The sequence below is a fragment of the Phyllobates terribilis genome, unplaced genomic scaffold, assembly GCF_046119375.1.
Source record: "Phyllobates terribilis strain yellow unplaced genomic scaffold, ASM4611937v1 Scaffold_1__5_contigs__length_1240528914, whole genome shotgun sequence".
In the NCBI taxonomy this organism is placed as follows: domain Eukaryota; kingdom Metazoa; phylum Chordata; class Amphibia; order Anura; family Dendrobatidae; genus Phyllobates; species Phyllobates terribilis.
Window position 1 is genome coordinate 1,006,569,248 of NW_027362761.1, and position 18,396 is coordinate 1,006,587,643.

At 37.7% G+C, this 18,396-nt stretch overlaps 1 protein-coding gene across 2 annotated transcripts in view; it reads right to left on the bottom strand.

Annotated features, from left to right (window-relative positions):
• The window catches only part of GALNTL6 (polypeptide N-acetylgalactosaminyltransferase like 6), a 3,351,701-nt gene that overhangs the window by 2,737,436 nt on the left and 595,869 nt on the right, over nt 1-18,396 (bottom strand). The window lies entirely within an intron of this gene.

Consider the following 18,396-nt stretch of genomic DNA (forward strand, 5'->3'; position numbering starts at 1 on the left):
TGTCTTGCTTCTTTTTTGCTAGTGTGAACATGCCTCTGTTTCTTGTATGTCTGCCATCTTAGACCTCAGTTCACATTGTCTGGTTTTTTGACTTGTTTGCATTCTGTGCAATTTAAGGGTGTGGCATGCCCTTTGTTGAGCTGATTGGTATATATGTAGCTTACCACGGGCCTAGGTGGTCTGGAGTTGGGACCCGGTCCTATTTGTCTACCCTTTTATATGCATTACTTCAACTTTGATATACAGTAAGGTTTTTTAATATAGGCAGTATAGGTACCGTCCCAATTTAGGGTCACCTTGCCGCTGGTGGGACGGCTTGTATACTTTTTTTGATCAAAAATAGTTCACTAAGTACCCTATATTTATTATGCAATTTTGCTTTACATTTATATATAATTATGGTAGGGTATGAGATATATTTTTGTCTTGCTTCTTTTTTGCTAGTGTGAACATGCCTCTGTTTCTTGTATGTCTGCCATCTTAGACCTCAGTTCACATTGTCTGGTTTTTTGACTTGTTTGCATTCTGTGCAATTTAAGGGTGTGGCATGCCCTTTGTTGAGCTGATTGGTATATATGTAGCTTACCACGGGCCTAGGTGGTCTGGAGTTGGGACCCGGTCCTATTTGTCTACCCTTTTATATGCATTACTTCAACTTTGATATACAGTAAGGTTTTTAATATAGGCAGTATAGGTACCGTCCCAATTTAGGGTCACCTTGCCGCTGGTGGGACGGCTTGTATACTTTTTTTGATCAAAAATAGTTCACTAAGTACCCTATATTTATTATGCAATTTTGCTTTACATTTATATATAATTATGGTAGGGTATGAGATATATTTTTGTCTTGCTTCTTTTTTGCTAGTGTGAACATGCCTCTGTTTCTTGTATGTCTGCCATCTTAGACCTCAGTTCACATTGTCTGGTTTTTTGACTTGTTTGCATTCTGTGCAATTTAAGGGTGTGGCATGCCCTTTGTTGAGCTGATTGGTATATATGTAGCTTACCACGGGCCTAGGTGGTCTGGAGTTGGGACCCGGTCCTATTTGTCTACCCTTTTATATGCATTACTTCAACTTTGATATACAGTAAGGTTTTTAATATAGGCAGTATAGGTACCGTCCCAATTTAGGGTCACCTTGCCGCTGGTGGGACGGCTTGTATACTTTTTTTGATCAAAAATAGTTCACTAAGTACCCTATATTTATTATGCAATTTTGCTTTACATTTATATATAATTATGGTAGGGTATGAGATATATTTTTGTCTTGCTTCTTTTTTGCTAGTGTGAACATGCCTCTGTTTCTTGTATGTCTGCCATCTTAGACCTCAGTTCACATTGTCTGGTTTTTTGACTTGTTTGCATTCTGTGCAATTTAAGGGTGTGGCATGCCCTTTGTTGAGCTGATTGGTATATATGTAGCTTACCACGGGCCTAGGTGGTCTGGAGTTGGGACCCGGTCCTATTTGTCTACCCTTTTATATGCATTACTTCAACTTTGATATACAGTAAGGTTTTTAATATAGGCAGTATAGGTACCGTCCCAATTTAGGGTCACCTTGCCGCTGGTGGGACGGCTTGTATACTTTTTTTGATCAAAAATAGTTCACTAAGTACCCTATATTTATTATGCAATTTTGCTTTACATTTATATATAATTATGGTAGGGTATGAGATATATTTTTGTCTTGCTTCTTTTTTGCTAGTGTGAACATGCCTCTGTTTCTTGTATGTCTGCCATCTTAGACCTCAGTTCACATTGTCTGGTTTTTTGACTTGTTTGCATTCTGTGCAATTTAAGGGTGTGGCATGCCCTTTGTTGAGCTGATTGGTATATATGTAGCTTACCACGGGCCTAGGTGGTCTGGAGTTGGGACCCGGTCCTATTTGTCTACCCTTTTATATGCATTACTTCAACTTTGATATACAGTAAGGTTTTTAATATAGGCAGTATAGGTACCGTCCCAATTTAGGGTCACCTTGCCGCTGGTGGGACGGCTTGTATACTTTTTTTGATCAAAAATAGTTCACTAAGTACCCTATATTTATTATGCAATTTTGCTTTACATTTATATATAATTATGGTAGGGTATGAGATATATTTTTGTCTTGCTTCTTTTTTGCTAGTGTGAACATGCCTCTGTTTCTTGTATGTCTGCCATCTTAGACCTCAGTTCACATTGTCTGGTTTTTTGACTTGTTTGCATTCTGTGCAATTTAAGGGTGTGGCATGCCCTTTGTTGAGCTGATTGGTATATATGTAGCTTACCACGGGCCTAGGTGGTCTGGAGTTGGGACCCGGTCCTATTTGTCTACCCTTTTATATGCATTACTTCAACTTTGATATACAGTAAGGTTTTTAATATAGGCAGTATAGGTACCGTCCCAATTTAGGGTCACCTTGCCGCTGGTGGGACGGCTTGTATACTTTTTTTGATCAAAAATAGTTCACTAAGTACCCTATATTTATTATGCAATTTTGCTTTACATTTATATATAATTATGGTAGGGTATGAGATATATTTTTGTCTTGCTTCTTTTTTGCTAGTGTGAACATGCCTCTGTTTCTTGTATGTCTGCCATCTTAGACCTCAGTTCACATTGTCTGGTTTTTTGACTTGTTTGCATTCTGTGCAATTTAAGGGTGTGGCATGCCCTTTGTTGAGCTGATTGGTATATATGTAGCTTACCACGGGCCTAGGTGGTCTGGAGTTGGGACCCGGTCCTATTTGTCTACCCTTTTATATGCATTACTTCAACTTTGATATACAGTAAGGTTTTTAATATAGGCAGTATAGGTACCGTCCCAATTTAGGGTCACCTTGCCGCTGGTGGGACGGCTTGTATACTTTTTTTGATCAAAAATAGTTCACTAAGTACCCTATATTTATTATGCAATTTTGCTTTACATTTATATATAATTATGGTAGGGTATGAGATATATTTTTGTCTTGCTTCTTTTTTGCTAGTGTGAACATGCCTCTGTTTCTTGTATGTCTGCCATCTTAGACCTCAGTTCACATTGTCTGGTTTTTTGACTTGTTTGCATTCTGTGCAATTTAAGGGTGTGGCATGCCCTTTGTTGAGCTGATTGGTATATATGTAGCTTACCACGGGCCTAGGTGGTCTGGAGTTGGGACCCGGTCCTATTTGTCTACCCTTTTATATGCATTACTTCAACTTTGATATACAGTAAGGTTTTTAATATAGGCAGTATAGGTACCGTCCCAATTTAGGGTCACCTTGCCGCTGGTGGGACGGCTTGTATACTTTTTTTGATCAAAAATAGTTCACTAAGTACCCTATATTTATTATGCAATTTTGCTTTACATTTATATATAATTATGGTAGGGTATGAGATATATTTTTGTCTTGCTTCTTTTTTGCTAGTGTGAACATGCCTCTGTTTCTTGTATGTCTGCCATCTTAGACCTCAGTTCACATTGTCTGGTTTTTTGACTTGTTTGCATTCTGTGCAATTTAAGGGTGTGGCATGCCCTTTGTTGAGCTGATTGGTATATATGTAGCTTACCACGGGCCTAGGTGGTCTGGAGTTGGGACCCGGTCCTATTTGTCTACCCTTTTATATGCATTACTTCAACTTTGATATACAGTAAGGTTTTTAATATAGGCAGTATAGGTACCGTCCCAATTTAGGGTCACCTTGCCGCTGGTGGGACGGCTTGTATACTTTTTTTGATCAAAAATAGTTCACTAAGTACCCTATATTTATTATGCAATTTTGCTTTACATTTATATATAATTATGGTAGGGTATGAGATATATTTTTGTCTTGCTTCTTTTTTGCTAGTGTGAACATGCCTCTGTTTCTTGTATGTCTGCCATCTTAGACCTCAGTTCACATTGTCTGGTTTTTTGACTTGTTTGCATTCTGTGCAATTTAAGGGTGTGGCATGCCCTTTGTTGAGCTGATTGGTATATATGTAGCTTACCACGGGCCTAGGTGGTCTGGAGTTGGGACCCGGTCCTATTTGTCTACCCTTTTATATGCATTACTTCAACTTTGATATACAGTAAGGTTTTTAATATAGGCAGTATAGGTACCGTCCCAATTTAGGGTCACCTTGCCGCTGGTGGGACGGCTTGTATACTTTTTTTGATCAAAAATAGTTCACTAAGTACCCTATATTTATTATGCAATTTTGCTTTACATTTATATATAATTATGGTAGGGTATGAGATATATTTTTGTCTTGCTTCTTTTTTGCTAGTGTGAACATGCCTCTGTTTCTTGTATGTCTGCCATCTTAGACCTCAGTTCACATTGTCTGGTTTTTTGACTTGTTTGCATTCTGTGCAATTTAAGGGTGTGGCATGCCCTTTGTTGAGCTGATTGGTATATATGTAGCTTACCACGGGCCTAGGTGGTCTGGAGTTGGGACCCGGTCCTATTTGTCTACCCTTTTATATGCATTACTTCAACTTTGATATACAGTAAGGTTTTTAATATAGGCAGTATAGGTACCGTCCCAATTTAGGGTCACCTTGCCGCTGGTGGGACGGCTTGTATACTTTTTTTGATCAAAAATAGTTCACTAAGTACCCTATATTTATTATGCAATTTTGCTTTACATTTATATATAATTATGGTAGGGTATGAGATATATTTTTGTCTTGCTTCTTTTTTGCTAGTGTGAACATGCCTCTGTTTCTTGTATGTCTGCCATCTTAGACCTCAGTTCACATTGTCTGGTTTTTTGACTTGTTTGCATTCTGTGCAATTTAAGGGTGTGGCATGCCCTTTGTTGAGCTGATTGGTATATATGTAGCTTACCACGGGCCTAGGTGGTCTGGAGTTGGGACCCGGTCCTATTTGTCTACCCTTTTATATGCATTACTTCAACTTTGATATACAGTAAGGTTTTTAATATAGGCAGTATAGGTACCGTCCCAATTTAGGGTCACCTTGCCGCTGGTGGGACGGCTTGTATACTTTTTTTGATCAAAAATAGTTCACTAAGTACCCTATATTTATTATGCAATTTTGCTTTACATTTATATATAATTATGGTAGGGTATGAGATATATTTTTGTCTTGCTTCTTTTTTGCTAGTGTGAACATGCCTCTGTTTCTTGTATGTCTGCCATCTTAGACCTCAGTTCACATTGTCTGGTTTTTTGACTTGTTTGCATTCTGTGCAATTTAAGGGTGTGGCATGCCCTTTGTTGAGCTGATTGGTATATATGTAGCTTACCACGGGCCTAGGTGGTCTGGAGTTGGGACCCGGTCCTATTTGTCTACCCTTTTATATGCATTACTTCAACTTTGATATACAGTAAGGTTTTTAATATAGGCAGTATAGGTACCGTCCCAATTTAGGGTCACCTTGCCGCTGGTGGGACGGCTTGTATACTTTTTTTGATCAAAAATAGTTCACTAAGTACCCTATATTTATTATGCAATTTTGCTTTACATTTATATATAATTATGGTAGGGTATGAGATATATTTTTGTCTTGCTTCTTTTTTGCTAGTGTGAACATGCCTCTGTTTCTTGTATGTCTGCCATCTTAGACCTCAGTTCACATTGTCTGGTTTTTTGAATGGATGGACAGACTTTAATTCGTATTCTTCTAGCTGTCATGGCACTCACATGATGAAATTTGGTAATTTTCTCGATATTGAGCTGGATGATGCTATTTCTCTTGTTTTGGGAAACCTTCTTCATAGCTGCTCCACGATTTAAATCAGTGACCTTTCATTCGGGAATCAATCTAATAATACACTTGGCTCTTAGGTTATGTGAAATTGTTATAATTTAGATTGTCGTGAGATTGTTGTAATTTGTAGTATACAGGAAGAAAAAGATTTTTCCACCACCAGGAGAAAAACAGCAAAAATGCAATGACATGACAAGAATCTGAATAACTAATCATATGCTAAATAGTTGCAAGTTAAAGATGATTGTCTATAAAATGATGGTAGTTCCACGTTCAAAGCAGTAGTGGATGGTGGGATATGGAGCCTGAAAATCAAAAGTACAAAACGTTCTTCAGTTTTTTTCATGCTGCTTCTTATGTAGCCTACACTAGTAGTTAAAGAGTAATAGTCATTATAATTTTTATTTCAGAGATCAATAGTATACATGAAAATAAGCAACACTGTAATATATTTTATTAGAGAAATCTGCTTCTTTCTCCACTGGGACTGATCTTTCTTTTTCAAAACTTTTAATTCTGGAGTAAAATCCATACTCAATGAAGATGACCCATCAATAGATGTTTCTTGTGTGGCACCTTGGTAATGAGACAGCTTTTTAAAGTTCATCAGTTGAACCAGCTGATATTATTTTTGACTAAGGGTCAGAATTGCATTCTAATAAGATTTAAGCTGGTGTCATGACTTTTCATGGCTTTTTGTACCTCTCTTTCTTCATGAGTTTAATACTTTTTTCCTGTGTCATTTCTCATTATTACCTACAACTTAATTTATATTTGATTTTTTTTGCCTGTGTGGATTAGATGAGCTGTTACCGACATCTGAGAATTTCATGTCCATAGCACCTTTAGAAATATATTTAGTTAGAAAATTGGTGACTTGTTCAATACTTACAGTGCCTACAAGTAGTATTCAACCCCCTGCAGATTTAGCTGGTTTGATAAGATGCAAATAAGTTAGAGCCTTCAAACTGCAAACGAGAGTAGGTTTTATGAACAGAGCCATAAATCTTACAAACCAAAAAGTTATGCTGCTTAGTTGAATTTTATTAAATTTTAAACATAAAAGTGTGGGTCAATTATTATTCAACCCCTATGTTTAATATTTTGTGGAATAACCCTTGTTTGCAATTACAGCTAATAATTGTCTTTTATAAGACCTGATCAGGCCGGCACAGGTCTGTGGAGTTATCTTGGCCCACTCCTCCATGCAGATCTTCTCCAAGTTATCTAGGTTCTTTGGGTGTCTCATGTGGACTTTATTCTTGAGCTCCTTCCACAAGTTTTCAATTGGGTTAAGGTCAGGAGACTGACTAGGCCACTCCAACACCTTGACTTTTTCCCTCTTGAACAAGGCCTTGGTTTTCTTGGCTGTGTGCTTTGGGTCGTTGTCTTGTTGGAAGATGAAATTACGACCCATCTTAAGATCCTTGATGGAGGAGCGGAGGTTCTTGGCCAAAATCTCCAGGTAGGCCGTGCTATCTATCTTCCCATGGATGCGGACCAGATGGCCATACCCCTTGGCAGAGAAACAACCCCACAGCATGATGCTGCCACCACCATGCTTGACTGTAGGGATGGTATTCTTGGAGTCGTATGCAGTGCCATCCAGTCTCCAAACGTCACGTGTGTGGTTGGCACCAAAGATCTCGATCTTGGTCTCATCAGACCATAGAACCTTGAACCAGTCTGTCTCAGAGTCCTCCAAGTGATCATGAGCAAACTGTAGAGGAGCCTTGACATGACGCTTTGAAAGGAAAGGTACCTTACAGGCTCGTCTGGAACGGAGACCATTGCGGTGGAGTACGTTACTTATGGTATTGACTGAAACCAATGTCCCCACTGCCATGAGATCTTCCCGGAGCTCCTTCCTTGTTGTCCTTGGGTTAGCCTTGACTCTTCGGACAAGCCTGGCCTCGGCACGGGAGGACACTTTCAAAGGCTGTCCTGGCCGTGGAAGGCTAACAGTAGTTCCATAAGCCTTCCACTTACGGATGATGCTCCCAACAGTGGAGACAGGTAGGCCCAACTCCTTGGAAAGGGTTTTGTACCCCTTGCCAGCCTTGTGACCCTCCACGATCTTGTCTCTGATGGCCTTGGAATGCTCCTTTGTCTTTCCCATGTTGACCATGTCTGAGTGCTGTTCACAAGTTTGGGGAGGGTCTTAAATAGTCAGAAAAGGCTGGCAAAAGAGATCTTTAATCCACACATGTGAAGCTCATTATTCTTGGTGCCTGAACTACTTCTTAATACTTTAGGGGGACCAAACAGAATTCTTGTGGTTTGAGGGGTTGAATAATAAATGACACTCTGAATTAACTTTTAACGTTTTAAAAAAAAAAAAAAAAAAAAGCAAAAACAAAATTTGCTGCAGTGCATTTCCCACTTCCAGGCTGATCTACAGTACAAATGTCACAATGCCAAGTTAATTCCGCATGTGTCAACCAGCTAAATCTGCAGGGGGTTGAATACTACTTGTAGGCACTGTATGTCATCTGCAGTATATTACAAAGTTGCATATTTTCACATGTGCTATTGATTTATGAAATAATTGTTAAAACGATGGCTACTCTATAAATATCATAGTATATTTGAAGGTCATTACTAATTAGAAGAATACATTTACGCATTTCATCGTGAATCGGTAAATGGTATATATCCATCATATAGAAAGGTCTCACAAGCATGGCAATAACTTAAGCTTTACATTTCCAGCTTTTAATCCACATCAGCATCTTTAGAATTTGATGAAACAAGCTGTTTGAAAATAAGACAGCAGACAAAGCAAAAAGGTAAATTAGCCAGTGGAAACCAGAATCCCTAAAGAAAGGTTTCGGATCACCATATGATCTGTACTACATCAATTTTAAGCTGTTTGGGGATTAACGGAGTTTAAAAATCGTTTTCATAATTTTAGACACATAAAGTATTAATCTAATTGTCTTTCTGAGAATTCCATGTTTTTAAATGTTGCACTTAAGTAACACAATATACAGCATGTGACCCATGCAACTAATCATTGGCCATAGCAATGATATTTACATATATGATATGTTACCATTGGGACCATTTGTAATAAACAATACTCATTTCTGTATTTTCTTAAATATTTACTTTTCACTGAAACATACTTACTGTTCATTTGCTTCTTAAATGCAAAATTCACTTTTTTACATTGTCTCATGTAAAAATTTCCTATCATTTTGTTATTCTAAACTTTGAAATTCTTTTAAAAATCTGGTTTCCCTGCTGCTTCTTCCATAGATTTGACACTATACCTGGATGTGCCGAATCTCTCTGCTCTACTTTATTCCTCTTCCAATACTAGAAATAGCAACAGAAATAGAGAGAATGGTGTGCATGGCAGATCAGTGTCTGGAAAGGCGGAAAAGCATCTAAATCTATAATAAATACCAATAAAATAATCTGTATGAAGTCTGCATATATATATGGATAAAAGCACACATAGTATTTATGGGAAAGAGAGTGAATCATACAAGATGCTTAAAAGTGTGTAAATAAATTGGGGGCATCCAAGGTAGAGTCTGCAAAAAAGGGACTTCTCTCTTCGGCTTCATAATACATCCCTCAAAGACTGTAGAAAAAGAAAACAATACAACAGCAAAATTGTGATTTTAAGAAGGAGAAAATTAAAAATACAGCATTCAGAACATACAGTACAGACCAAAAGTTTGGACACACCTTCTCGTTTAAAGATTTTTCTGTATTTTCATGACTGTGAAAATTGTACATTCACACTGAAGGCATCAAAACTATGAATTAACACATGTGGAATTATACAGTTAACAAAAAAGTGTGAAACAACTGAAAATATGTCTTATATTCTAGGTTCTTCAAAGTAGCCACCTTTTGCTTTCATGACTGCTTTGCACACTCTTGTCATTCTCTTGATGAGCTTCAAGAGGTAGTCACCGGAAATGGTCTTCCAACAATCTTGAAGGAGTTCCCAGAGATGCTTAGCACTTGTTGGCACTTTTGCCTTCACTCTGCGGTCCAGCTCACCCCAAACCATCTTGATTGGGTTCTGGTCTGGTGACTGTGGAGGCCAGGTCATATGGCATAGCACCCCATCACTCTCCTTCTTGGTCAAATAGCCCTTACACAGCCTGGAGGTGTTTGGGGTCATTGTCCTGTTGAAAAATAAATGATGGTCCAACTAAACGCAAACCGGATGGAATAGCATGCCGCTGCAAGATGCTGTGGTAGCCGTGCTGGTTCAGTATGCCCTCAATTTTGATTAAATCCACAACAGTGTCACCAGCAAAGCACCCCCACACCATCACACCTCCTCCTCCATGCTTCACCGTGGGAACCAGGCATGTAGAGTCCATCCGTTCACCTTTTCTGCGTCCACAAAGACATGGTGGTTGGAACCAAAGATCTCAAATTTGGACTCATCAGACCAAAGCACAGATTTCCACTGGTCTAATGTCCATTCCTTGTGTTCTTTAGCCCAAACAAGTCTCTTCTGCTTGTTGCCTGTCCTTAGCAGTGGTTTCCTAGCAGCTATTTTACCATGAAGGCCTGCTGCACAAAGTGTCCTCTTAACAGTTGTTGAAGAGATGTTTCTGCTGCTAGAAATCTGTGTGGCATTGACCTGGTCTCGAATCTGAGCTGCTGTTACCTGCGATTTCTGAGGCTGGTGACTCAGATAAACTTATCCTCAGAAGCAGAGGTGACTCTTAGTCTTCATTTCTTCGGGTGGTCCTCATGTGAGCCAGTTTCTTTGTAGCGCTTGATGGTTTTTGCAACTGCACTTGGGGACACTTTCAAAGTTTTCCCAAATTTTTGCACTGACTGACCTTCATTTCTTAAAGTAATTATGGCCACTCGTTTTTCTTTACTTAGCTGCTTTTTTCTTGCCATAATACAAATTCTAACAGTCTATTCAGTAGGACTATCTGCTCTGTATCCACTAGACTTCTGCACAACACAACTGATGGTCCCAACCCCATTTATAAGACAAGAAATCCCATTTATTAAACCTGACAAGGCACACCTGTGAAGTGAAAACCATTTCCGGTGACTACCTCTTGAAGCTCATCAAGAGAATACCAAGAGTGTGCAAAGCAGTCATCAAAGCAAAAGGTGGCTACTTTGAAGAACCTAGAATATAAGACATATTTTCAGTTGTTGCACACTTTTTTGTTAAGTATATAATTCCACATGTGTTAATTCATAGTTTTGATGCCTTCAGTGTGAATGTACAATTTTAACAGTCATGAAAATACAGAAAAATCTTTAAATGAGAAGGTGTGTCCAAACTTTTGGTCTGTACTGTATGTTCAAGCCGGGGTCACACGAATATATAATCTCTGCTCTGAGAGAATCGTATGAATTATGACAATGATAATCTGATCAGTTTTACCAGAGTGTCAGCTCAGTTTGATCTGATTCTCTCGTATGAGAAAATTGTGGTACACAAGATGTAGAACAAAATTTCTCCATATTCTCCATGTTGTGAGTGCAGTCCGATGATTTCCACTCACCCATAGACTTTAATGAGTGAGTGTGATCCAATCTTCCCTGCAAATCGCAGCATGCTGAGATTTTTTTCTCATGTCGAGTTGGTATGAGATCAGCACTGCCACACAGAAAAATATTGGTCCGAGTACTAACCAATAAAACATCAGATAGCACTCATCCAATGTATACGCTCGGGTGATTGGGCCTTCAGCATGCATCACTGGAAGGGACATGTCAAAAATGGAAATTAGAAGCAGGTTGCAAATTGTATATTAAAAGGTCTGAAAATAAATTAAAGAATAAGGAATGCAGCCTGAAAGTTTGTGGAAATTTATTAACTAAAGGTAACCGCTAACACATGTAAAAAATAATCTTTCCATGCCAAAGTTGTCCATTCCCATTAGAGCATTAATTTTATTAAATTACGTGTAAATTTCAACTACTATAATTCTTTTTAAAAAAGAAGTAAAATGAAAAATCACTGCTGAGCCCAAGAATATTCCTGAAGTCATAGCATGCTATTAGCTATGAAGTTATGCAGTTAACGTAGGAATAGAATTTAGTTGGCCAGCAACTTTCTCATTAATCAAATTTAATTTCCATAAAGCCGCTGGCTCAGTTCCACATATTAACTAGATTTTTAAGTTACTGGCTCTGTATCTTTAATCCCCTAAAAAAAGAAGCTGTTAAATGCTATATTCTGCATACTGATGCATTGCTCATAAATCTCAAGTTACATGTTTTTCAATTGATCAGGGCACATAAAGGTCTCTTCACCTGTGTAATGATTTTACATAAGAAAATTAAAGTCATCTTCATTTAATAGCATCTTAATTGATTTCAAATATGGAAAACCCAAAATCAAATATTGGTTTTCCAAGACAAATATTCAAGGTCTTGTTATTCAAACCTCAATAATCCAAATGTTTTTGAACAAATATTCTGAAACTTGACATTATCCAAATGTAAAGGCAATGAGAACAGTAAATAATTTAATGTATACAGTACTCTAAAAAATATCAGTGATCTATTTGTCACAATATGATTCCAGGATTCTATTTCTATTGTAGGTTTCTCAAAGAAGCTGGCTAAATGCTGGTATTGACTATCTTCAGCAGACTAACAGACAATGTAAGGAGCTGTCGTGCAGATGTGGAACCATGTCTGCATCTAAAAGTTTCATCAAAACATTGTTTCCCTAATTTGTAGGGTTATCATCCATTCTCCAGATAGGTGATAACTAACATTAAAGGTCTAATCATTTTGAACAGTTAAAGGGAATCTGTCAAATCCCAAAATGCTATTAGCCTGCAGATATGGGTTCCAAAATTGCCACGCCCTGGCAGTGACTGACAGCTGGCTCAGCATTGTATCAGTCAGTGTCAGGATGCGGTTACAACCACTGCTCATTATGTACTGAGCAGTGACTGAAGTCACACCTCTACAACTGAAAGTCTGAAGCTGCTGGGAGCAATAGAGTTCATTTCCTCCTGGTAGTTGGACTTTCTATGCATTAGACGGGCAGCTTTGAAATGCTATTAACTTGCCGATTATTCCCACATCACATCTGCAGGTTAATAACGTTTTGTGACCTGACAGATGCCATTTAACCATTTTCAGATTTTTAATAATATACTTCTACGATGCGTGTTTTACTGCAGTTAGAATAGAATGGAAGATTTCTACAGTAAACTAGACATAGAAAAAGCAGTTGAAACCCATTGTTTTCTTTTTAAGCTTAGGCTCAGAAAGAGGAAAAATCTGAATGGATAATGTGTATAATTCCAGAAGGAAGCAAAAAGATTATGATTTATTATCGCACTGATTTCCAGTGAGAATGGGCTGACCTATCACCGGTGGGATGAGTTTCAGTATCACTGTAGTGCAATGTATGCTATAGAAAACTATGGCAGTAAAGTAGTGAGAAATATTTTCAGCTCCCCACTTAAAGGAAATCTCTCAGTAGTATCATTCCTCTTAAAATGTCTATTTGGGCATGAAGCTTGTAAAAAGTTGAATAAAATAATAACTTGATATTTGTGATCCAATGTCTTATGCCAGAGAAAACAACATTTTTCTTAAGATGTACAATAAATGAGCTGTTAACATATACGGGTCATACATAGAACTCCTGGAATATCTGCTTTCATAGCTTGTTTTAAATGAAAAGGGGTGTTACCAGTGTGAGACATATAATGACTGACATACTGTTCTCTTGATTTACTTGTCTCACACTGGTAATGGCTCCTGGCATTTAAAATAAGCTATGGTAGCAGATTCTAAGGGAGAGCTATGTCAGCCCATGTTTCTTAACAGCTCATTTACATATTCGGAAAAACAGAGATTTCTCGGGAACAAGACACCAAATCACAGAAATCACAGAATCATTTTATTCAGCTTCCTATAACCTATATTCCTATGTAAACAGCTCAGGAGATCAATCCAACTGACAGATTACCTTTAATAAAAAATAAATTCATCAATATATATACATATATATATATATATATATATATATATATATATATATATATATACAGTACAGACCAAAAGTTTGGACACACCTTCTCATTTAAAGATTTTTCTGTATTTTCATGACTTTGAAAATCGTACATTCACACTGAAGGCATCAAAACTAAGAATTAACACATGTGGAATTATATACTTAACAAAAAAGTGTGAAACAACTGAAAATATATCTTATATTCTAGGTTCTTCAAAGTAGCCACCTTTTGCTTTGATGACTGCTTTGCACACTCTTGGCATTCTCTTGATGAGCTTCAAGAGGTAGTCACCGGAAATGGTTTTCACTTTACAGGTGTGCCCTGTCAGGTTTAATAAGTGGGATTTCTTGCCTTATTAATGGGGTTGGGACCATCAGTTGTGTTGTGCAGAAGTCAGATGGATACACAGCTGTTAGTCCTACTGAATAGACTGTTAGAATTTGTATTATGGTAAGAAAAAAGCAGCTAAGTAAAGAAAAACGAGTGGCCATCATTACTTTAAGAAATGAAGGTCAGTCTGTGCAAAAAATTGGGAAAACTTTGAAAGTGTCCCCAAATGCAGTTGCAAAAACCATCAAGCACTACAAAAAAACTGGCTCACATGAGGACCGCCCTAGGAAAGGAAGACCAAGAGTCACCTCTGCTTCTGAGGATAAGTTTATCCGAGTCACCAGCCTCAGAAATCGCAGGTTAACAGCAGCTCAGATTAGAGACCAGGTCAATGCCACACAGAGTTCAAGCAGCAGACACATCTCTTTAACAACTGGTAAGAGGAGACTTTGTGCAGCAGGCCTTCATGGTAAAATAGCTGCTAGAAAACCACTGCTAAGGACAGGCAACAAGCAGAAAAGACTTGTTTGGGCTAAAGAACACAAGGATTGGACATTAGACCAGTGGAAATCTGTGCTTTGGTCTGATGAGTCCAAATTTGAGATCTTTGGTTCCAACCACCGTGTCTTTGTGCGATGCAGAGAAGGTGAACGGATGGACTCTACATGCCTGGTTCCCAATATGAAGCATGGAGGAGGAGGTGTGATGGTGTGGGGGTGCTTTGCTGGTGACACTGTTGGGGATTTATTCAAAATTGAAGGCATACAGAACCAGCATGGCTACCACAGCATCTTGCAGTGGCATGCTATTCCCTCCAGATTGCGTTTAGTTGGACCATCATTTATTTTTCAACAGGACTATGACCCCAAACACACCTCCAGGCTGTGTAAGGGCTATTTGACCAAGAAGAGGAGTGATGGGGTGCTACGCCAGATGACCTGGCCTCCACAGTCACCAGACCTGAACCCAATCGAGATGGTTTGGGGTGAGCTGGACCGCAGAGTGAAGGCAAAAGGGCCAACAAGTGCTAAGCATCTCTGGGAACTCCTTCAAGATTGTTGGAAGACCATTTCCGGTGACTAGCTCTCGAAGCTCATCAAGAGAATGCCAAGAGTGTGCAGAGCAGTCATCAAAGCAAAAGATGGCTACTTTGAAGAACCTAGAATATAAGACATATTTTCAGTTGTTTCACACTTTTTTGTTAAGTATATAATTCCAAATGTGTTAATTCATAGTTTTGATGCCTTCAGTGTGAATGTACAATTTTCATTGTCAGGAAAATACAGAAAAATCTTTAAACGAGAAGGTGTGTCCAAACTTTTGGTCTATACTGTATACCGTATATATATATATATATATATATATGCAAATCGCCTCATCATAGAAAAAGAGGACTTGTACTCTACAGCGCCACCTATTGGAAGCAGCATATATACACTCCTCAACATTGAATTTGCAACACCAAGTGGAAAAAGAAGTGGAAATATGAAAATGACATTGATAGACATGTTAATTTTATGCAAATAGTGAAAAAATGAATGCAAAATTTTCAACATATTCTCAATTTATTCAGTGTCAAGTATGAGCACAATGCTATCAGTGAGAACTGTATATGCACAGGATATATAACAGAAATGAGTATTAAATACTGTACATAAGAAGATTTTGATATAAATAATCCTGCACATTACTGTATACATTGCATAATTGCATTTATTAGCTTAAACTACTAAAAGGGAAAAAAGCCTGAACTTTTAAGTTTAATTTATAAATACATTAGAGATCAGAGGAGTGATTATATAGCCCCGGGGAATCAAATTACATATTACACTCCAATAAGTATCTTTGATTGCTGCTCTTTGAAGCTAACCTTTTAAATAACTTTTATCCATTTGCAAATATTAAATTCGAACATTAGCCGTATTGTACAAATGCATTTGCCCCATATGGAATCACAGATTTAGCTTCAAGTCTGTACATCATGCATCTAAATTATAAAGAATGAACAGAATGTTATCTGAAAATAATGTATCAGTGTCCCAGAAATAGCACATCCCAATGAGTTATAGACAAATGCAGCTACATGGTTAAAACAAAGCATAATATTTTTTAAATGAATATGATTCTTTTATTAAACATTGCAATTAATGCAAAACTGAACATGTTTGTTTTGTATTTTAATTTCTCCTCACCAAAGCCAGATTTCATCTTTCTGACCAGCCAATTTTTTTTTAAATCTGAGATGTCACTGTATGTAATAATAACTTTGAAACGTTTTCACATATCCAGTGATTCTGAGTCTGTTTTTTCATGACACAGTGTATTTTATATCCATGATAAATTTAAGTTAATATGATTTTTGTCTATTTCTGAAAATATCTGAAATTTCATAAAAAGTTTGAATAATTTTCAGTTTTCAAGCGTTGAATTCTAATGCCTTTAAAACACCTAGTTATACTACAAAAAATAGTTCCTTTACCATTTGTCTGTTTTACAACAGCATCAATGTTTAAGTCTATGTTTTTGTTAGAATACTAGGAGAGTAAAGGTTTAGCAGACATTTTTCTTTTTTTTTCGGTGGAATTTACAAAACCTATTTTTAGGGACAACTTAACATATGAGACTCTGATGAGACTATATGTCAGGATACTTCCAAACAAAAACTGCACCCCACAAAGTATTAATTCAGGAAGTTTTCAAACCCTTTAGGAGCTTCACATAAATTAATGCAAAGTGAAATGAAAAAATAAAAAATTGCATTTTTTTTTCGCAAAAATGTTAATTTAGCCCCAAATTATTCCTACTCACAAAGGTAAGAGGAGAAATTGTAAACCACAACTTGTTATGTAATTTGTCTTGAGTATGACAATACCCCATATGTGGTTGGCACGGCTGTACTCAGATGGGAATGAGTAATATTTGACTTTTGGCATGCAATTTTGCCTTTAATAGACTGCAGACTCTGTGTTGCATTTGAAGAGCCCATGAGGTGCCAAAACCACAAAAGATGCACTCAATGTGTCTGCAAACTTGTGAAACCTCACATTGTGCACACTTTGGTGTGAGGATTCTCCTGTGCTAGTGCCAGGAGCAGCATGTGGGTGACTGCATGTATGCAATTTGCATACAGTCACATGCTAACAAATAGGCGTAGCCTTACTCAATACAAGTGTATTTAGCATGGCCAGACACTGTCTGGTAGGAATGTGGCCAGAAGTATGCAAATTGCATACTTGCGGTCACATGACCGCCCGCTCCCAGCACTGGCACTGGAGAATCCTCACAACACACAGCACAAACTATGTAAGGAATCACAAGTCTGCAGTCATATGGAGTGACTGCAGACTTATACCCTTAGGCCAGACAACCCCTTTAAGCACTTAATCTAGTGAGCATCTTAAGCAAACAGGTAATTCACAGAATTTTATAATAGTTGGCAGCAAAAATTTAAACTTTCCACTGAAATGTTGCTTTAGTCTCAAATTTCTATTTTTTTCAGAGAATAATGAACAATGGACCCCACAATATGAAGTAAAGATTTTCCTTAGTTTACCAATGCCCATATGTGGTCAGAAACTGCTGTTTGGGTGCACTTCATAGCTTAAAAGTCAAGTGGAACCATTTTGGAATGAAGATTTTGCTGGAATAGATTATAATCACCATTTCCCATTACATAACAGCTGAATTGCTAGAATAGCAAAAAAAAAAGACCAAGTGACCCCATTTAACAACAAACTGCACCCTTCAATGAATTCCTCTAAGAGTGTAATGAGCATGTTGATTTTCACATGGGGAATAGATAAAATCATCCCTATAATTTGTTACACTATTTCTCCAAAAAGTGACACTACCCCATATAGTATTGAAAACTATTGGTTGAGAACACAGCAGAGCTTGAAATGACCACTATTTGACTTTTAGACTGAAGATTTTACTAGACTAGTTAATGGGAGTCTTTTCCAGAGCCCTTGAACTGTCAGAACATAAGAAACTCCCTTTAAGAGACCCTATTTTGGAAATGAAACCCCTCGGAGATTTCATATAGTCTAAAGTGACGCTGTCTGCCTCAGTGAAGTTGGTAGTTCTGAAACCTGTTTTTCAGACATTTACACGGAAACCCCAATGTGAATGCTTATCTTTGAGCATAGGATTAGGGCTCATTCAGACATGTATATAATACAGATATGTGCTGTCTGAATAACAATCGGACAGCACATTGACTAATGTAAGTCAATTAGGCTGTTAAAATGACAGTTTTTTCACATGGAATGAGAGTCTGTGTGAAAACAATAGCAGTATATATTATTTCCTTCTGAGTCTTGGATGAGACACACCCATTCATGTCTAAGGATGCTCAAAAAAATTTGGATCCTACACAGAACATCCGTGTGGCATA